This window comes from Onychomys torridus, chromosome 2, assembly GCF_903995425.1.
Source record: "Onychomys torridus chromosome 2, mOncTor1.1, whole genome shotgun sequence".
NCBI classification, from domain to species: domain Eukaryota; kingdom Metazoa; phylum Chordata; class Mammalia; order Rodentia; family Cricetidae; genus Onychomys; species Onychomys torridus.
Genome location: NC_050444.1, coordinates 107,248,772 through 107,255,337, shown reverse-complemented (window position 1 = coordinate 107,255,337; position 6,566 = coordinate 107,248,772). Strand labels below are relative to the sequence as shown.

At 34.9% G+C, this 6,566-nt stretch overlaps 1 non-coding gene across 1 annotated transcript; it reads right to left on the bottom strand.

Moving 5' to 3' along the window:
* Nucleotides 1-1,030: 1,030 nt before the first annotated feature.
* LOC118578963 lies at nt 1,031-1,135 on the bottom strand. Its single transcript, XR_004944344.1, has one exon. It is a non-coding gene; the product is annotated as a U6 spliceosomal RNA (small nuclear RNA).
* Nucleotides 1,136-6,566: the final 5,431 nt, after the last annotated feature.

Sequence of the window (6,566 nt, the reverse complement as noted above, 5' to 3'; positions counted from 1 at the left end):
TTTCCATGAGATTGTATACTTTCTGGTGATCAGATAGAATAAAAGGTATTATTTCAATGTTCCTTCATCTTTTAGAACTTGACTTGTTTCTAATACATGGTCAATATGGGGTAAAGGTCAATGGTGACAGAGAATAAAGTGTGTTCTTTAGTGTTTAGGCAAAATGTTCTGTAGATATCTGCTAGGTCCATTTAACTTAAGATGTTATTTAACTGTAATGTTTCTCTATTTAGTTTTTGTCTGGATGACCTATCCATGGTAAGAATAGGGAAATAAAGTCACCCACTATCACTTTGTTGAGGTCAATATGTGATTCTAGATGTAGAAGGGTTTCCTTTATTAAATTAAATGCCCTTGTGTTTAGTACATGAATATTTAGAATTATAATATCTACTTGGTTGATTCTTTTTTCATTGATGTAGAGTCCTTCCCTATCTCTTCTGATTAGTTTTAGTTTGAAGCATATTTTGCCAGATGTTCAAATTTCTACATCTTCTTAGTTATTTGTTCCACTTGATTGGATACCCTTTTTCAAGTCTTTTATGCTAAGATGATTTCTGTCCTTGATGGTGAGGTGCATCTCTTGAATACAGCAGAAAGATGCACCCTGTTTGCTAAACCAATCTGTTAGTCTGTGTCTTTTTTTTGAGTAAATAAGTTCATTAATATTGAGAGTGATTACTAAAGAGTGTTTGTTAATTCCTGTTATTCTTTTATGGTGGTATTTCTTTTCCTCTTTTGATTAAGTGTTCTCAGATAATTTATTCCTTGTATTCTCTTAAAGGTCATGTGTGTTCTCTTCACACTGGAATTTTCCATCTCATGTCTTCTGTAGAGCTGTGTTGATGGACAGGAATTGTTTAAATTTGTTTTTATTATGATTCTTTTTCTTTTTCTGACAACTGTGATAGTTTTGCTGGCTTGTATCCATAGTCTTTTGGAGTTTATAGAACATTTATCCAGGTTCTCTGGCTTTCAAAGTCTGCACTGAAAAGGCAGGTATTATTCTAATTGGCCTGCTTTTATACATAAAAAGATGGAAAGGCTCACAAATGTGTGGATCATCCCTGTGCAGAGGTCATGATAATCTTCTGTCGTTCCAATTTTAGTATATGTGTAAGAAAATTGAACATACATTAAGAGTTTTATTTTCTTCCTCAATAGACTATCAAGATGATGCTAAAAGCTTGCTTTTAATTAGTTCTAGGTCTCCAAACCACAGTGTGTTATGAGGAAATGTTATATGGCAAGTTTTTTGGTAGTCTGAGTAAATAGATAAATCTTTTAGTTTTTAACTATAATAACTGCTACTGAATGTATACATACATATATACATACATGTGTGCATATGTGTGTATGTGTGTGTGTGTGTGTGTGTGTGTGTGTGTGTGTGTGAGTGTATTTATATATTTAGGATTCTATACCCAGGATAAGGCTCACATTTAAAAAGAAATGAAAAAGGAAGATCATTCTTCAATCAGAGGTACATGTATTTTTCTTCTGTAAACTAACACTAAGTGTATTTGCTTTATCCTTTTCAAAAGAAATTTTACCCATTTATTAGAGAAAATGGAGTAAAAGTAGTTGTATCGAGGCACATATTAAAAATAGAAACTGGTTCTCTAACAGGGTAACAGTTTTCTAGAACAATTATTGCCTTTTTCCTAGAAAGGTGTTGGGGGTTTCTGTGACCTAATTTTGACTCCTGCTGCGACATGCATGTGTAGTTTTTTTTGTATTATTTTTTCCTATCTCAGTCTTCCTCCAGGTTTCTGACAGACTGAATGCTAGGGTTTGTGTAGAAGCTATTGCTACAAAGGTCTCAGCATTCTCCTTGCTAGTTTGCTCATTTTTCATTTTCTGACTACTAGAAATCCCAAGTTTCTTGATAGATAATTGCTTGTTAATTCTTTAGGAAGAAATCCTACTGTCTATTTTTACAACAAATGACAGTCATTAGCAAAATTAATTAATTTATATTGACCTTGATACTGTGTTTGTTAACCTTGTAAATGTGACTTCTGCTCTCCTAAAGGCATCACGTAGCTATTCTAGGACATGTGGTATTTTTACTCACAAATATGAGGGAATTTTATTTTTAAAGTATCAGCAAATTTCTTCAAATATACGTCATGTATAAACATTTATAATTATGATGGGATTGTTTAGATTGTAGGTTTATTTATTTTGCTATCAGTTTTATAACCATTCATCTTATTTTTGGAAAAAAGAAATTCTCAACTTTAAAGTGCCAGTGTAATGGAAGAGTTGAGTGAGTTTGTTACAATTTAGTAAATGGATTTACTCTAAAATGTGCTCGTCTAAGAACATCTCAGGTGTCAAATGCATTCTTGAGACTTGGACAAATAAGCAGTTTATAAAAGTAAAAGCTGAATTAGAAGGCCCTAAAAGAAATAATTCCTCATATGATGTAATCTGACAATATTCTCTGGATAATGGTAAAGTAATTCCTTTAAATGTGTTAGGTCACATTGCTCTTTCACTCAGTGGCTATCTTTGTATTTTTTTAAGAAGAAAATTCTAATTGTCCTTGAACTCTGCCAATCATTTCTCCAACCATTTCCTGAATATCTCTATGACATTGTTACCTCATCATTCATTCAAATAATTCTCATACAGACAATTCTGGCCTCTTGGACCTTCTTTGAAGGCATCATGCTAGACTGTGGGTATATGTTTTACTTCCTTGTCACATGGAACATTCTTTACACATATATTTTGTCTACTTATCTCCTGCCTCTGCTCAAATACCATTTTGTTTAATAAAGTTCTCTGCCTCTTCACATAAAATAAGCACATTGTCCAGTTATTATTTATTTCATACTGATAATAATTTTCATTTTAAGTAACTATTTTGAGGAATCCTTCACATGAAATAAACATAATGCAATTGTTTAAGTGCAAACTTACATCAAATTTTCATTAATACAGAGACCAAGACAATCAGGACATGGAATATTTAGATTATTGCTTGAAAGGGCTTTCTTCTGACTTTCTGTATCCTGTTACTAAGCTCATTCCTCTGCTTTCTCTAAATAAAGACTGACTTTATCTCCTCTAGAAAGTCACAATACTAGTCATTTAGTGACTTCTCTTAAAATGTTTTTGTGATTTGTACACAATGCTATTGCATGTTCTAGTACTTTGTTATTTTTAACCCCAAATCACTCTGCACAGTAGACCAGGAAATCAATATAGAAAAAGTCCTGTAATTTTATTCAGATCCTATTGGATTTTATGTGTTTATGTACGTGTGTCTGTTTACTTTGTGATTTAATCACATGCTCAGGAAGTTGTGTCCAGTGCAAAGGGAATGATACAATTCAGATCCATCATCACCAGGTTCCCTTCTGGTGTCCTTGCATAACCACAGATAACTGTCTTTCCCTTTCCAGTGCCTGACAACCACTATTCTGCTCTCTGAGAAATTTTATAATCTTATGAATGTTGTAGATTCAAATTCATGTGAAATATAAGCAGTGATACCAGTTTTATTCATAATAGCCCAAACAGGAAGCAAATCATATATTGTTCCATTGGTACTAGATAAACAAACTGTGTTATACTTCATGAAATACCAGTTGGAAATAAAAGAGAACAAGCTATAACACAAGTAATTCTGTAGAGGAACAAAGGAAAAACAATATTATTATTCTCAGTCCTCTGCTCATTCTTTTCATAATCCAAAGTTTGGCAAAGTGAAACTTGGATGAGATTTAGGTTATCAATTTTATCCTTTCTATGGTTAATACCTTTGGTATTCTTATTTTTCTGAAAGTTTTATAGCTTTATGTTTGAAGCCATGATTTATTCTAAGTCATTTCTTAATAAACTGTGAGGATTAGTCATGGATAATTTTTCTTTCTGTTTTGCTTAGGGCTGTTCAATTCCTTCTGCATAATTTCTTGATAAAGGCCATCCCTTCCTTTTCCTGCCTTCCTTCTGTATTCATTAGTTATTAAACATCTTTTGCAGGTCCTTCTTCAATTCATTGACCCATGTGCTTATCCTCTCACCAATACCAAACTCCCTTGCTATTGTACAAGTTACATGTTATGTTTTTCCAATTGTAATATAAGTTATTTGTGCAGAATAAGTTGGAGTCCTATATTTAATTTTTGGCTTTATGCATATTAGTCACATGTTTGTGATATCATAATCATGAATATTTATTGAATATATATTTTATTCTTAGTGCATCAGACATATTGAACAAAATGGAGAGGAATTTCTGACAATGATGGCTATGCACATATGGGAGAAAATTCAGAAATACAAATAACTATAGTGAAGAGGCAAATTCTTTTCCAAGATTAAAAGGCAGATCAAAGGAAAAAATAAGATTACAAAAAAAAATTAATGTGACAATAAAATGAAGAGGAACTATGAAGATGATTTTAAATTAGGGATAAGGGCATGGCAAGAGTGTGCTGAATAACTAATGAAAATAATAGAGATACCCCACTATATACAACACATATTTCAGTAAATCCCCTGTAGCTTAAAATTATCATGCCAATCCTTCCTTTTTCTCTTCAGTGGGATTCCCTGAGCTTGTCTGTGGATCTCTGCATCTGTTTCCATCAGTCACTGGATGAAGGATCTCTGATGAAATTTGGAGTAGTTATCAATCTGGTTACAGGAGATGGTCAGTTTAGGCTACCTATCCACTATTTCTAGGAGGCTTAGCTAGGAATCATCTTTGTAAATTCACAGGAGTTTCCTTTGTACTAGGTTCATACCTGACCTTAAAATGCCCTCCCATCAAGACATCTCCTTCATTACTCACTCCATCAATCCACCACCTAACCCAATTCCTCATGTTCCCAGGACAACCCACAGAAACAACTAACCTGGGCTCATAGGAGCACATAAACTCTGGACTGAGAGCTAGGGAGCCTGTATGGGATCTAGGCCTTCTACATACATGTGACTGCTGTGTAGCTTGATCTACTTATGGGACTCCCAGTAGTAGGAATTGGACCTGTCCCTAATACTTTGGCTGGCATCCAGGAACCTATTGCTTATACTGGGTTGTGTGGCCCAGCCTTAATACAAGGGGAGGAGCTTAGTCCCACCTCAACTTGATATGCCTGCCTGTTGATGCCCATAGAAAGCCTGCCCCTTTCTGAACAAAAGGAGTTAATTGGGGGAGGTTGGGGGAGAGAATTGGAGGGGAGGAGGGAGGGGAAACTGTGGTTGCGATGTAAAATAAATTAATAAATTTAATTAATAAAAAAGAAAAAAAACATGTCAAAAAGTATTTGATACATGTGATTATTATACACTATATTTTAGCCAAGCTGAATCAACTCCTCTCGTGAACTCATCTCAAATTCATATCCTCTTTATTATTGTTGTTGTATGTTTATACATATGTATATAAGCATACACATGTATGTACAATATACTATGCCCATTTAGCTTTGTTCATGTGTACATTCATTCAAGATTAACCATTTGGAATTTGATGACCTATTTGATAATTCTCTCTCTTGATCTACTAAAAATCATCTATGTTGCTTCCAGTTTTGGGCAATTCTGAATAAAGTCTCTACAACTAGAAGTTTTCAATTTCTCTGAGTTAATTCCAGGTGGGATGACTCTCAGATCACATGGTGAGTGGATGCCTAGTTAATAAGAATGTGTCAAATGACTTCCACAGTTACTTAACATTTTGTTTTCTCACCAAAAATGAATTATAGATTCTGATGTATCACATTTTGATCAGCAATTAGTGTTATAGATTTTAGCCATCCTAAGTATGCAATAGCTTCTTATTGCTTTAATTTGCATTTTATTGATGTCTTAAAATTTTAAGAATGCTTTAATATATCTATTTTGTGGCAAGCCACAGGAATATGAAATAGAAGACCAGCTGTTTATTATAAGCTATACCTTGATAAGGCCAATGGTCAATCGATTGGGAAGCCAATGAGCAAGGTCTATTGGTGTTGTGCAGCTTAATATTCAGTTGTGCCTTGCTATAAATTCCTTGTGCTCATAATTCTCCTAAAATGTGTATGTGTGTATAAATCTCAGTTTCAAAGCACTTGAATAGTCACCCTCTGCCCCTGAGTTCCAGGCCCCCTCTTTAGCATTTGTTTTGGGTACCTGCCAATTGCTACTACCCTCCTTGAGCTACTTCCTAAGATCTGAGTCAACCCCAAACAAAGCCTTAAAAGACAAGCAAGGAACAGATAGCTACCAGGCCATCTGTTAGATGCCTGAATGCCAACCCCCACTCCCACCCCCCCCCCCCCCCCCCCCCACCCCGCCCCAACTTAGATAAAATGTCCTTTCTGAGACTACATGTCTCACAGGCCAACTGCCCACCAACTAGAGGAACAAGCTTTGTTTCTTGTGCAAATCAAGGTCTCCCCTCTCTATTGCCACCACAGAGAACCTCTTAGATCAAAGGGAGTTTCCCCTCAGCACTACTTCAAGCTATGATGCAGATTGACTAGCTATAATTACTCTTCCCTCACCCTGCCAGGAAACTGGCAGCAAAGGGAAAAAAGTGATAGTTTTAACTTCTGATGAGC